Genomic DNA, 16,705 nt, shown 5'->3' with positions numbered 1-16,705 from the left:
TCCGAGATGACATGAGATCTCATTCTATACTCTAGGTTTAAGCTGGTATCTTGTCAGTCTTGGCATTGTGGTTAGAGAGTCTTGTGGTGTGATGTTCGACCCTTTGTCGAATTGTCTTGTGGCGTTGTGAGTATTTGATTATTTAATTAATTAATAATCGGTTAATGTAGTTTATTAATGTTTAAATTAATTTAATGTATAACTTTGATTTAATTATTATTTGGACGTTTATTTTTATTTTTTTTGGTCGGTAATTTTTGTTATATATTGATTTCCAAGAAAAAGAGCTACAATAATCTGAGGCCATACAGATTTCAACATCGGCCCAAAAAACTAACAGTCCTAGCCTACTATGCAGGGCATTCAAACTAAAAAGGAAATAAAACCAGTATTGTGCGATTCTGCACTAGATATAACAGTCATCCATAAAATATTGTTTGTTTTTTTAAAACCCAACAAATAGCAGAAAACAAAATGGATTTTTAGCACCGTATCCACTCAGTCGGTGTCACTCTGGTTCATCTGCTTCTCCACCTCACCTGCAATGTTTGCCAGAGATTTTCCTTTGGCTACTTCGGTCTTCATCTTCGGGATGCAATCCAAATTCCCGAAGTCTGGGTCTCCTTCTAGACTTGCTAAGAACTGGACCGCCCGCCCTTCCTCAAACTGGTCTCGCAGTTCTCTCCCCACCTCCATGCGCACCACCACCTTGAGGGCTTTCAGTACCTGATTTGTTCTTATTAATTTGACGCAAAGCTTCATGGCTTCCCAGCCTATGCGAGCTCACTCTCTACATTACTCCTTTATTTGATTCTCCGGCCCTCGAACAAAGGGTAATATCTCCTCCTTGACATCTCCTTCTCGAATGCAAATTCCAGTCAGAGGGATCACCCACTCCAAAATGGAGTCGAGGTTGATCAAATAGTCCCCGTCAATCAACTTTGTCAGTGTGAGCTTAATTTTTTCCACCTAAGGTTCAAATTCGCAAGCCCGGGCCATAATCAAGGAATAAATCTCCATATTCATCTTGTACCTGAAGTGAATGTGCACCAACTCCTCCCCCAACATTAGAGGCGCTGCACTCCACAATTTCTCTTCCTTGTATTTGAAGAGTCCTTGCATTTGTTTGTCCGACACCGTTCCCAGAAAAGGAATTAGTTTCTTCTCTGTTCTTAGGGTAAAATTGGCCTCCATTGAACCTGCTCAAAAACTATTAACTCCACACACTACACTGCAAAAAACACAAAATTCCTCATTAATCTGATTCTTTGATGATACATTGCTCATTAACCAAAATAGTAATTCCTCCGTCGTCGTTTGTGACGGGTCATAAATGCATAATCAATGATATAAATGGAAAAGGATTTCATGGCAGATTTACTGTCATCCGCCATTGTCTCGATCAGATACTTTGCGTTCGGTAACTGCCTCATTAATTGCAATGCCTTTGAAAAAGCGTACTTGTCCTTACGGGCTGTCTTGCGAGCTTAGTGATTTTTTCATGCTTCTAGGATTGCATTAATTCCACTTCCACAAACTGCCATCTCCCTTCCACCACTTGGCCATTTGGCTTGTCATGTCATATCCGATGTTGGAGAGGAGGTCTGTCACTACATTGGCGCCTCATCTGACATGGGAGACTCGAAACTCCTCAAAGGAGTTGAGTTTTTCTCAGATGATCTCCACCCAATGGGATAATTTCCATGAAGGGGTGTTACCCTTTGCTATTGCGTTGATAATCACTTGGGAATCTCCTTCCAGGTGCAACTTTGGGATTTTCATATTTATAGCCAATTTAGTGGCCATTAGTGCCACCTGTGCCTCTGCTTCGTTATTTGTTCCATCTTGCAATCATCTTGCACCCTTGAAAATGATGACCCCTTTATCGTTTCTTGCGACTACTCCCACTCCTAAGGTTCATGGATTTCCCCTAGACGTCCCATCAAAATTTATTTTTATCCACTCCTTAGTTGGTGATTCCCATTTAACCTCTTCTTTTTCTAAAGGGGAGTTAACCCTCATAGACCCATTAACGGGTTTTTGGACGTTTATTATTTATTGTTTAATTATTTTATTAATATTGGGCCTTTTGGATTTATTATCCATTTATATAGTTGAGACTTTTATATTAATTTGGGTATTTATTTATTTTACCCTTGGTTATTTTATTATTGGGCTTTTATATTTTATTGTGCCCATGGTTTATTTAATTATTGGTTGGTTATTATTATTTCCCTTTTTATTTATTGGGTTAATTAAATATTATATTTATTCTACCTACCCTATTTTACTATTGGTTGAGATTGTGGGGAAGTTAAATAAATTTTATATATATATATATATATATATATATATATATATATATATATATATATATATATATATATATATATATATATATATATATATATATATATATATATATGATACCTTGGTTTTTGAGAGGGTAGACATAAAATATATTTTTATAGAATATTATGATTGGTCGACATGTTGTATTTTCTATAATTTTTGAATAATTTTCTATATATTGGGTTTCTTGTGTATTTGCCCGGGTTGTCTTCCTGGATGCATCTGGCGATTAATTGAAGATTTGGATTTAGATTGTTGAGCTTGGATTGGAATTGCATTGCACTTCTTCAAATTTTTAGCTTTCCATAACTTCTAGATATAAGTCGGAGATTTATCCCTTTGCTATTTGCATTTTGATTTTTAAATATTGTTTGCTTCGTCCCTAGTAAAGATTATCTTTGGGCTGGGAAATTGATATTGCAAAAAATATAATAATGGATTTTGATAAACCTTTTATGTGCTATAGATTTATTGTTGCATTCTAGAGTGTTGTTGTGAATAGTTTTATAGTGTTTTTCTATTTAGTCATGAGTTTCTTCTCTGTGCATTGTCGTAGTTGGTCATGATGGTGTCATGCTCCTTCTCTAAGTCTGCTTGGCATTTTGTTGAGTCCATTGGATTGAATTTACCTCTGCGTCATTATTGGGTTGGTTTCAGAGATGCTTGTTTACTTGTTGATTTTCTTGGCTGGTTGCAAACCTAAATTCTCTATCTTTTTTAGTCATATGCACTAATTCTTTAATCAAATTCGTTGGAGTTGTGGTTGCATTGTTTCTTTCTTTGTATGCGCTAATTGTTTTGATATATGCGCCAACATGTTTTATATTTGCGCTAATGTTCTATGTATATGCATTGTAATTTTATTCAAATGTGTTGTTATTCTGTGTAAAAGCGTTGTTTTGAGAACAAAGGCGTTGAACTATTGGCCATAAGTGCTAAGGGATTTGTCAAAGGTGCTAGTGTGTTAAACATATGTGTTGAATCACTTTGTGAAGGCATTGCTCAATTTATTAATTGTGCTACTCTGCGGAGTAAAAGCGCTAGACTGTTTATTTCAAACTTCTATTTAAGTTTTGGCTTCCTCAGTCGAATTTTTGGGTTTTTAGTTTGATCTTTTGATAGTCCAGAGGTTTTGTCGTATTTCCTGAGTTCTCTTTAGTGATCTGGAGCAGAGATATGGTTTATGATTAGATATTTGCATTGATATGTAATAAGAAAGATGAGAAATACCTTACTGCAATATTTGGACTCTTTGGCATCTTTATCAGTTGTGAAGCTATACGATTTATGTTGCCTAGGTGGCTGTGTTATTGGCTTTGTTATGCATTTATGTGTTTGGAAATCTTGGTTATCCAGATTATGCCTTGAGATCCCTTGTCTTATATTAGAGTATTTTGTATCCCTAAGGTCTAGGTGCATGGTTAGGGAGAGTGGGCTTCCATGAGTCTACCAAGGTCATGAGGAATGGACTGTTAGGAATCCTTATGTGAGGAGTTGAGGTCTAGATCGTTGGTATAGCTCATTGGGAGTTTATTATAATGATAAATTAATAACATAATAAATTAATCATAGGTCGGCTGAGTGGTAGTAGCTCATCTTAATAAGATAAGAAATGTATATGTGGTGCCCCATCTCATGGCTTGGAGTGCTAGTGCAGACCAGAGTGAGGTATGGGAAGATCTGGTAACTGGATAAACCAAACTCCCTTGATTTCCTCAAAGGTTGAGATGGTTTTGCATGTGTATCACGGATGTCAGGATTGAGTTCTAGGATATCCTTTATTGTTTGTGATAGCATGTGATGACACTTTTCCCTACATGTAGATCCTACTTCCTTAAGCTTTTTTGGTGTGGTGCCTCTGGATGCTTATGTTCTTGCTCATGTTTATGTTGTGTCTCATGTTTCATTTTAGCTATGTGTTGTGTGCGTAGTATTTTTCTTGGAGGTTTGGTTGTAAGGTGTCAACCTAGATCTAGAGTGTGTGTGGGATATTGTGTCATCTTCTAGCATGGGGGGTGGTTCCTTATGGTTCCACATGGTTAGGTGGTTTGATGCCTTCTTCCATTGGGATGTTCTTCATGGTATTCTCTTGTGCGTGGATGTGGATTCCTTATCTCTTCAGCTTATGGATAGATCCTTGTAGCAGATTGATGTACCATGCGTGTGTGTGAAAAGTGGACTTGTATCTATATCTGAAATACACAACACTTCAATTAGGTCATTAGACGCATGGTTAGTAAATCAATAATCAATGAATAATAAACCATTAAAAAGTGACCTATTGCCTTCTAGTAGATGCGAGTTTAGATTTCTCTCAGATTGGTAAGCTATCTCGATTGATTTTAATCTATGTGAGCATGGATTTAAGCTAGATGAATGCAAGATTTGCAATATTTAATCTAACTTGATGTAAGCTATGAATGAATATTTAAGATAGATGATTTAATGAATATGAAATAACTAGTATGCAATATCTCATTGCAAATTATCAATGAACCTAGAGCAAAAACAATATAATAACAATATATTTTCCAGGATCCTTGAATGAGAAATGAGGTTCTGAATTTATAGAAAATTCAGAAAGAAACCAATGGTTGAGATCAAATGATGATGAGCGGTCAAGATTTTCAAAGAGGAAGCACAATTTAGGTGAATTGATGTGATTGGTTGCTTTTCTCAATTTTAAAGGAAATTGAACTAAAATTAAGAAAAAATCAGAAAAAAATAAATAAATAAATAAATGATTTATTCTCTATTTCATTCAATTTTGATATTTAAATGTTTTAATTGCTTTCTCTGAGATTATTTATCAATTTTTAATTTGTTTTTCAAGATTATCTCCAATTGATTTCTTTTCTCAATTTTAAATTTCTTTTTTTGTCAATTAATTCCTTTTTTGATTTAATGGCAAATTGATTTATTTAATTAAATATGCTAGGATATTCAATAAAATAAATAGGATAATTGTTTAAAAATGATTTACTTGGAATGATCAATTAATTAAATAAATATTAATTAATATTGATTGATTAATTTGCCATGTGACATTGATGATTTAAGAAATTAATTGTGTGCTCAAGATTAATTTTAATTGCCTTTGGTTAGGACCTTGGTGACGTTGTCGAGATTAGGGGCTCGTGGTTTAGATGACCATTTTTAGGGTATTACATTTGCCCCTCTTTGAATTAATGTGCGAGCAGTGCGTTGGTTCAAAGAATAGTTGATGTCTAGGAGATATCAGTTCTGAACTTGATTGATCACGAACTAGATGAAGAGCGAGGTATTCAACTTGTTTTGAAGCGATGAAACTGAACAAAGTTGATTAAAGCAAATCCGATCCCGAACTTGATTGAACTAGGACCGATGAAGAGCAAAGATATCGAACTTGAACTTGATTGATCAAGAAGCGGATCTTACTGATCTAGAAATTGATTGAACTAGACACAGTGAGCGGAGAGAAAACCGATCTTGAACTTGATTGATCAAGATAAGATGAGCGAAGATAAACTGTCCAACTTGATTCGATGCAATGAAACTGAACACCTACTTAGATTGAGTGTGATCAAAGATACTCTTTAAACCCTTGATTGAGTTTAAACAAATAATTAGCTTGATGAAAAGTGATGCAACATATTAACGTTAAGAGACTGATTCAGACAAAGACAATATCAGCTTGATTTGAAGTGATGAAACTAATATGCCCCTAGAGATTGATTTGATGAAGCTTAGTTGCTCGACTTGTAATGAAATTTTTTGAAAGAAAATCTCGATTTTGAGGTCATGAGTATGCCCCCTCGGGAGTGAAATCGAAAGATAGCGAGGGTTGCGCAATGATTTTAAGCAATTTTCTTGAGTGATGATAAGTTATTTGAGTACAAAGATTAATGTTGATGATTAAAATTAGAGTTGAGTTGAGAATCAAATTGAGATTTAGCGTTGATTAACGAGAAATTGAGCGTAAATGGAAGAAAAGAATGAGTTGTTGATGAAAGTGCTAAGTGGTATTAGTTGTAAAAAATTGACTAGGAAGATGATCTCAGATTTTGATTTTGATCCTGAAAATGGAATCAGGACAGTCGATTTAGTTTAGGGTACAGTTTTCATGTCCATCGGAGCAAGTTGAAAAATTAGGGTTTTGGCTATATAAGGGGTCCATGTGTCATTTTCACCTTTCCAAGTTTGAAATTTTAAAAGCCCTTTGCAAAAAAAAATGGCCATTTCGATCCAGGAGCACCATTTTGAGCGCTAAAGATGACATAATCAACCGCAGAACTACGAGCCAACGGTAAGTGACCAATCTTAAACCTTTGCATTTCATCAATTTTGATTTTTTGTTGATTTTTTTGCTTTTTAAATCATTAAAAATCAGTGAATGTTGTTTTGTCGTGAAATAAGATACCATCTGTCGTACGACAAACTGTCCCTCTTGTGGTTTGTCATTTTATGCTATATGTTTTGTCGTATGGTACCATCTCATGTATCATACGAGTTTTTTCTTCATAGCCCATATTATCGTCCGAAAGAATACCATATGTCGTATGAGAATGTTTTATCATTCGACATGTATTCCTAACTCATACGAGTTTCTGCTATACTATGAAAACTTGTATGGAAAACAATGAGCATTTTTAAGGGTTAAAATATGAAATTTTGATTTGGCATTTGGTGTTTTTAGATTTGCTGATGTTTAACATGTTTTGTAGCGTAATTTGGATGACTTGTTGATGCTTTATTGTTTGATTTTGTAGGTTCAATTGCCAGATATCCTATTTCTCTATGTTTATCCACCTACTATGGGATTGGTTCAGAATTTGTCAGATGTAGATAGAGCACATATTGATTTATGCGGCTTTACTCACCTTTTAGAGATGCCTGATATCCATGTGAATCACAAGATGCTTAATGCGCTAGTAGAGCGTTTCCATTCAGAGCATAACACCTTCCATCTACTAGTTGGAGAGATGACCATCACACCAGAGGATGTGTACAAGATTTTGAGCATTTCATTTGTTGGGGATAAGGTTGACTACGATTATGCTCAGTGACCTGATGTCTTAGCCTTGAGACACATATTTCACGATGAGACTATCCTTGAGCGAGCTATCACTTGGGATGTTATGATGGCTAGGTATAGTGAGCAGTTTCTGCTAGCATGTGTATTAGCAGGTATGATAGGTTTTTTTGTCATGCCGGATAGGGGACAATAGGGCTTTCTATGTGGCTGGGCTAGGATGCTCGAGAGACTATTGACACAGCCTAAGAGATTAGGGTGGGGATCTTGCTTATTATCCCACATGTATCATGAGATGCATGAGATCGTATTTAGGGATGGGAAGAGTATGGCAACAAGAGTCTTGGTTCTTCAGATATGGGCATGGGAGCACATCCTAGTGTGTAGACCGATAGTAGATGACGCTAGAGATCCACACCAACCGATTATATGTAGATATTCTGGATATGTTACTCAGCCCCATCTAGGAAAGATAGAGTATTGGAGACGATAGCTTGATGATCTAATTGTTGTAGTATGGAGACCATATAGGGGTCTAGAGTTGTGGGATGACTAGAGCGCTCAGCGGAGAGACATGTTCATGATTCATCCTCTTGTTGGCAGATCGTTATTGATTATTGAGCAGTTCACCATTTCAAGAGTTATGAGGCAGTATGGTAGACCACAGGGCATGTCACAGGAGTATACCGCCTTCGCCCGATATGGTGATGAGGAGAGATGAGGATGGGCCTCTAGGTTTTCCTACGCGTTGAGCATGCAGAAGTTAGTCGGGTTACAATGACTGCGATGGGACTATCTTGAGGATATTGCAGATGCGGGGGTATTGCCCCAGTACATGGATTGGTTTCAGAGACATCCCTTCCCTAGATTTAAAGATCCTGCAGATCATGCGCCTCTCATAGACGAGGCTGAGGATGAGGCCCCTGTACAGGTATCGGGACATGAACAGGGATGGAGAGCAAAGGTTCCTAGGCATGCAGAAGGTGGTCCTGGTGCTAGCAGCAACAGGGTACCAGTTGGGGGGAGACAGAGGCAGAGAGGGGAGGGTGGATCTCTTGGAGCTGTTGGTGTGGGGGTTAGTGGTGCCAGGGCAGCAGAGGGTGGAGGTGAGGAGGAGCGAGCAGTTCCTCGACAAGTGAGGCAACAAAAGGATGAGAAGGGAGGCGGAGAGGGAGGTGGAGAGTAGGGGATACCAAATGCAACATGGTCTATGAGAGCCAGATTAGCAGGTTTGCAGTCACAATTGACAGTGGCTCAGACACAACTTGCAAAGTGAGACCGACAACTGGCGGAGGTCAGAGCTGAGCACGATCGTCAACTCACTGAGATGAGGGCAGAGCGAGACGCTCTTCAATAGGAGGTGTTGCATCAAACTAGCCGAGCAACTTATTATGTTGCGAAATATAGCATTGCAGTTCTAGTAGCACAACAGGTTGTCCCATATTCTCAATATATGGCTCGATCTGAGGGAGCTCAAGCACCTAGGCAGGACGCTGGTCAACAGGCTCCACATCCTCCACCACCTGGCGATGAGGGAGAGGTAGAGAGCTAGAATTTTATAACTCTTAGATTTTGTTATATACCCCATTTTTTGTAGCCTATACGATTCTTTCTCTGATGAGACATTGTATATGACAGTTGATATCATTTGTACTTTGAGACATTTATGATAATATATACGAGATCTTGATTTGATTTCATCGTACTTGTGTTGATTGATTTATGAGATGTTTTTCTATATGCTCTATTCTATATGCATGCATATCTCTTCAGTGTGGATGTATGTAATGGATGTAATATGAATGTTTATTTTTGTTTCTTTTCATATGCAAATAAATGATGATGTAAATGAATGATTAGAATGAGCAACTAGTAATGCTAATGTTTATTTTTCTTTATGCAATAATATGAATGCAAATAAATATATAATGAAATGTATGGATCTATATAAGATGCTTGTGTATGCAACTAACATCTCGATACACAAGTACTCGATTGGAGAAATGATGAAACAAAGACCACTTAGTCGAGAAATGATGATGCTTCAAACTCTCATTCGAAAGATAAAGAGATCATTGTTATCATATCGAAATTACTTTTAAATGCATAAAATTTAGAATGAATGCAACCTAAACCTAGTCACTGGATTTGGAATGCTTAATTTTCATCACTAAGCATTTTACAAACACAACAAGCAGAATAGAGTTCATTTCTTTGCATATGCAATATTAACTATCTTGTCTACAATGACCCTTTGTTTGTTCATATCCTTGGACAGATTATGCATGCATCCAAATTGCACATTGAAGAAATTCCCTGAAATAGACAAAGAAATGACTCCAACCTCCATGTAGCATACAAATAAATGGAGTCGAGGTATGTGTGATGATTTCACCTTGATGTGAAGGCACTTATCACAAACACCTAGCTAATTAGATGTTTCTAGATAATCAGATTCATTCCTACAAGCAAAAAACAAAGAAAAGTGTTATGCCCCCGATCCTTGCTTCTCTTAGTCAAGATAGACTTCCTCGAGTTACTCAGAGGGAATAAGAGAAAGCCAATGTAAAAGACAACACACAAATAAAATCTCATGCATATCTCAAACAGTTTAGTGATTATTTTCAGTAGTCTTGTTTTACTTGTGTACTTAGTGATAAAAATCTTCAGTAGTTAGGATACAGGTGACTGACTCAGAGTGGATGACCAGGTGTCACCAACTGAAAGATGACTTGGGTGATACTGCTTAGGACATGTAAATTTCTCAACCGATTACCCTAAGACTAAGACATTGATCGATTTCAAGCCATGAGGACTAAAAGAACCAGGAGGTCACGAAAGTGACTAAAAGATATGTACAAGCTAAAGAAAATATGTAAGATTTCAGTACAAGAGATAAGACTAACCTGGACAAAATCCAGCAGCCATACTGATCTATGTCATTGTTTTGATTTATGTGATCATTGATAGGAATGTCTGGTTTCAAAGAGTAAGTACCTCGTATAAAACCAATCTTTCTGGTTTCAAGTGTACCCTTCCTTGTATAAGACATGTTGATGTTTGATAGAGTTTGATAGATAGATTAACAAGATATGAGATAATTTTGATTGCAGACTTTGAGAGTTTGTCTATGTTGATTTGGTTTGAAGGATAGTCTATGCTTTCTTGTTTCGATTCTTCAGTTTTTTTTGTTTTTATATTTTTTATATTTTTTTAGAATTTTGTCCAGGACATTTTATGATTTTTAGGAGTTTGTTCAGAACATTTTATGATTTTTAGGAGTTTGTTCAGGACATTTTATGATTTTTAGGAGTTTATTTTTGAACATTTTATGATTTTTAGGAGTTTGTTCAGGACATTTTATGATTCTTAGGAGTTTGTTCAAAACATTTTATGAACTCTTTTTTAGGATTTTCTCAGTTATGCCCCCAATATGCAGACCTAGATGACATGATGATCTGCAAAATGCATGTGGAGATAATGAATTTTCGATATGACCTATCTTAATGCAATATGCATGATGAAGATGCATTTCCTATTTGAACAAGGATGACCTTGTTTGTTTACCACTTTGTAATACATCAATTGAATTGGAGGTACAAAACATTTCATAGATAAGCGTTCAATCGATCCTTAAGGTCCCTTAGAGCATCCAAATTAACACACTTGGTGACTATGATTTACAAATAGAGATGCAAAAAACTTCCCCATTGGATCTTGAAACTTTGATCTTTTTTTGCCCATGTGAGTGCAAATGAGTTAATTACCGCTCTTGTGTTCACCAAAGATCCTTAGCATCGTGTATGACTAGCTACATGGATTATTCTAACTTCAAAAGCATCCCAAATAGATCCTCGCTGCCAGCAAGCTTTTAGAGCTCTGACAAGGTTATAGACTGTAATTTCTCAAATATTGCTCCATTGCCAGCAGGCGTCTATAGCCCTGATGGAGTTACTCACATGTTCCCATAGTCAAGCTTTTTGTCGCACTTGTATGCATGATATTTCAATTATATATCATTTCTCTTTTGCCTTGTGATGGATATTTGGCATAACACTTTTTCTTTCATATTTTCTTGCCTTGATTTGTAAGTAATGAAACCTACTTGGGTGTGACAATTACAACGACGAAGTAGAATTTTAGATTTTTCACTGGTCATATGATCAACTAGGTGTCTCAAATGAATTAGAGATTTTATGAATGTGTTTGAGATATAGCAATTGATAGATTTTGGGTTAACAAGTCTCAAATAGTGAAATCACTACCCAACCATAAGTAAAGCGTCATCACAGGGTAATGTAAAAAATGAATGACCCTATGACCTCAAGGACTTCATGTTTGAATATCTAAGAAAGAAGACAACCCTTGTTTGTCTTGAATGCAAACAAATGATAAACATTGACAGTTGTCTTATTTTATTGATGCTTCTATATGCAAATGCAAAAACTTTATGAATGCGATGTATTTGAAAAAGAAACTATATGTAATGCAGTGCTTTTAAGAAAATGATATGTAGTGCAGAAAGCAAATGCTAAACTAACCCAGCCCTTAGATATAGTATCGTTGAAGGTGCATGTTGTTCATGGGGTCAGGGAGTTTTGTGTAGGTAGTTCACTGGTCCAGCATAAAGAGGTCTTTCCAAGAAGGACTCAGCTAAGTGTACATGTCCAACATCTCCAATGCTGATTTCCTTAGTTTTTGGATTTTGTGATGAAACTAGGGTAAAGTCTTATGCAAATGATTAAATAAGGGGTATGGAAGGATGAAAAGGAGGTGTTGGATAATGGAGAAGATATTGAAAGTTTGGTGCATGAGCGAATGGAAACGTTTGCAGGATCACCATTGGAACACATCTTGAGGGATGGTGGATTGATGGAGGAAAAGTGGATCTCAGATTTTGAGATTTGGATGGAGGAACAATCAGGGATTTTGGGACATAAGGATGCAAAATAGATGAAGGAGGTGATGGAGAAATAGATTTGGAAGGTTTCAATGGAGGAACAACAATCTTGGCTGTGGATTTGGATTTTTCTTTAGACCATTGTGCTTCAAGGAGATGCTTAGGGATCCACATGGTTTTTGATTTTTCATGCTTTTGCAATTTCTTGGAACGCATTGCTTCTACAAGTGCCTTAGGAACCCTTATAGCTTTTGATTTTGTTTTCTTTTGCTCAGTGAGCCTTTGTGTCCTTCTAGATGGATGGAAGGTACGCAAAGATGTACGCCTTTATTGATCCTACACAGGGGATGGAGGGATATAGGGTCCTAAAATGGATGGAAGAGATGAAGGGGAAGGAATGTACTTGGATTTTAGTTTAATAGGTATTCCACCATCTTGAGGAATGTTACTAAGGCCATTACTCTTAATGGTTTCTTTAACATGGAGGGGTTCTTGCATGTGAAGGTCTATCCCTTTGCGTTTACAAATATTTTGACTTGTAGGATCATGAGAGGGCTTTGTAGGCATGATGGATCCTTGAGGTGAACATGGAGGATTATGACAAGAAGATGAAGGGATACTTTGATCTTGACATGGAAGATGGCCATTGGATAGAGTAGGAAGGGTGTTTGACTCTTCATTTTGAATAGGATCGTTTGAAAAGGTGGAAGAGGCATCATGATCTTGCTTAGGAAGGATGCTTTGCTCTTGAGATGGAAGAGGATCATCTTGGAAGAAATGGAAAGGTATAATGGGATCCTTGTGGGATTCTAGGGAGATAGGATCTTTTGCAACCATTGGATGGGATGGCCCTTGAGATATCCCTGGAGGATCAACATGAGAAGTTTCATCATTAGGTTCATTATTTGAGGGATATGATATGAATTGTTTTTCAGAAGCCTTAGGAGATGGAGGCATCATGGAAGAGATGAAGGCAACATGTGGGCCATTGTTATACACAAGTTCATAATTTTGATCATGCTTGGTAATGACATCTGGTTTCTCTTTAGGTGAATTATTATGATCTTTAATTTCAATAACACCATCATCAAGGAGGTCTTGAATTTTATGTTTTAATTGCATACACTTTGAAGTCTTACGTTTGTTTTGTCTATGATATTCATAATACTTACTCAAAATTTCACATTCCCATGTGGTCTTTTTAGGCAATATGATAAGATTGTGCTTAAGAAGTTCTTCCAAAGTTGACTCAATAGATTGCCCTAACGGTGTAAGTTGTCTATCTACCTAGGATAGATGTATTTTGTCCTGGTGAAGGTGTCTTGTGATCTTGTATGAGATTTGGCTTTAGATTTTCAATTACTTGTTTTGTTTTTTTTTAAACAAAAGTGGCAAGCCACTAATATATATATTAATAGGACACCTGATTCAAGAGCTCAATAGGGAAAAAAAATTAGGAAGAAAACCTTATATCCTTGCTCATATACAATGAACAAAGAGGAAAAGAGGCTATGAGAAGGAGCCCCCCAAAGATCCAAAGAGATAGATAGAACCTGCCCATAGAACAAGCCTCTTAGAGGTCAAATTTAGACTAGCGGGTTAGGACGAGTTTGGAAGAAAACTTAAAGAACGATACCCACAACCAATTATCATGAGGACTTGGAATGCAGATTTTTGGTTGTCGAAACATTATAGAGTTGTCATGACCGGTTATTGGTTGTGTTATATCGGAACTTTGATACCAGTATGTTGTCCTCTTGACTAGTTCATTAAAAACCCCTCCATTATCAATACTAGCCGACAGACTAAGAAGGTGACTCTGCTACCAGTTCTGTTATACCAGTGGAAATAAATTAATAAACCAATGTCATTAATAACAAGGAGTAGTCAAAAAATTTCGGGCCATACCAATTGCCATCAGATTTTCTACACATCAAAATGGAGCATATTCTAAGTAGCAAAAAACAAAGCCAGAATTACTTTACTAGTCCATGGCTGCATCCTCCTAGGTTTGAATTTCAGGGGCATCAGAAGCGGGTTGAAAGGAGTTAGTCCATCCCGAGGCCTCATCCTGCACCGATGTGTTGACGTCTGACACCCTATCTATAGCCCGTCCCCTTTCCACCGGTTGCAAAATTGGCAGACTGGGATCAATGTTTTCTATTTCCAGGATCACCATGAGAGTCCCAATTTTGATTCTGACTTTGTGCACAATATGGTCATCCAATTGTCTGCCAAATTGTTGCAGGTCGTTCTTCACATGGCGAAAGTTTTGTCGTTCGAGGGCATGCTTTATTGGGTCATAAAGCACCATGTAAGCATGGTTGGATTGAATAAAGTATCGTGGAAAAAGGTCCCCAAGGAGAGTCGACCCCTGCCATAGATTATAATTTACCAGGGCTTCATGGAACAAGGCCGGTGCAAGCACATCTTGTCTTACCAATTTAAAGAACACTAGTTCAAGTAGAGGAATCGATTGCAAGAGATCCAGAGCATTGGACAGAAAAGAACTGAGAAGTTGACAAGGATAAAGAATTCTTTTGGCTTGAGGGGACAAAATCTCCTCTCCAATGAAATCTTTGACAACTCTTCTCAGTTGTGGATTGTGCAGAAGAAAAAGTTGGTCGAGATCCCTGTCATTGATGTGTCCATGAAAAGTCATCGAGGGTTCTAAAATTCGCATTGGAACCCGGTCGTTCCATGGCATATACTCCCAATGCATTTGCCTGCACCCTTCACAAGAGTTTTTCTCCATATTGTAGAGCACTGAGATACTTCAATAATCAAAACACTTCGAAAATTTCTGCTGAGAACTGTGTATACAAAATCAGGCTGGTTTCCATTTATAAACAAAAATTAACATTTCGAAGTGCAATAATTAATCGGACTTTGAAATCAGGATTGTGATTTCTTGCATTAATTTGTGACCATAATGCAGTCGGGAGGATGTGTGAGAGATCAAAATATGATTTGCCCTATGTGAAGTGACATCATGAAAAACCCTGAGTACTCGCACAAATCTTTCATTCGTACCATCTACAAACTACATTTAAATGCATAAATGCTAGTGTCATGTCAGTCATCATGTTCGTAGGCTTCAGGTTAAATGCCTACATGTGAGTACTTATTAAGTAGTAATTTGTGATTAGAGAGTTGTACTTTCCTTTTTAACCAATTCAAGCAATCTGGGAAAAGAAGACAATTTAGTGGGAAATGCAACCGACTCAACTGGAATGCCATCGCAACCCATATTTGCTAGCATGTCAGCAACGGAGTTGATCTCTCTTAATGTGTGGCTGACAATGTAATCCAAAAAAGTGTCAAGTAAATCCAAGGTATGCTTCAAAACATACGATAGATGCCAAGTCTTAGATCTTTTCGAGGTAATTGAATTGATAATAACTAATGAATCTCCTTCTATATGTATGTTGGAGAAACCACACTTCCTTGCTAACACCAGGCCAGCTAGTAAGGCATTTGCCTCCACCAAGTTATTTGTACCCAGAGGGATGGGTGACGCTTGGAAAGCACACATTTTGCCAAATTGATCTCGAATGCAAACTCCAATTCCCAACTTCCTTGGGTTTCCACAAGAAGAGTCCTCGAAGTTGATCTTAAAGAAATTAGGTGTTGGGGGTACCCATTTTATGGAAGACCTGTCTCTCACATGAGCTGAGGACCAATTCGGGGGAATCCCTATTGGCAAAATAATACAATTCCATGATTTTGCAATTACCTTATCCTACTGGGTGAATGACTGGATGTCCTTGGAATTAGTGAGAGAAGAATTTGTAATTTTTGCAATCGAATTTTCCAAATTGATCAAAACTTGATCCAAAGAAGAGGATGTTTTTTTTCTGAAAATTCTTTTGTTCCTCTCCCACCAAATGGCCCAAATAATGTGACCAGGAGCACATTTCCAAATGCTTGAGAAGGTTGATGAAAAAAATAAAAGAGGCCAAGAGTTAAACATATCCCAAAGTGATTTCGGGAAGGGCATCATAACTTGGAGTTTATTCAAGATGAAGAACCAACATTGGGATGCAAAGTGTAGTGTAAAAACAAATGATCAACTGTTTCTTCCTCTGAGCCATAAAATACACAATTAAAAGCTTGTGAAATGCACAATTTATTTAGTCTATCTGTTGTTAGGATTCTTTTGTTCAATGTTAACCATGCAAAACAACCTGCTTTTGGTAGAACAATGTCATTCCAATAGAATGGGTATGCCCGACTACTTACCTTACTGCTGCAACCCTGTTGTAAGGCTTTGTAATCTTCTTTAATTATATATTGCCTTGATTTAGAAGCTGCCCAAATTAACACATCTTCTCTGTTAGACATAAGAACTATCCTATTCAATAAAATATTTGCCAAGGAGGAAGATTGCTGGGTGGATATTGGGAGAAGAGTGGGATCTTTCCAGATTATTTTTCCTGAAA

Source organism: Cryptomeria japonica, chromosome 1 (assembly GCF_030272615.1).
Source record: "Cryptomeria japonica chromosome 1, Sugi_1.0, whole genome shotgun sequence".
NCBI lineage: Eukaryota > Viridiplantae > Streptophyta > Pinopsida > Cupressales > Cupressaceae > Cryptomeria > Cryptomeria japonica.
The sequence above is the reverse complement of the archived record's forward strand: the minus strand, read 5'-3'. Positions refer to the sequence as shown.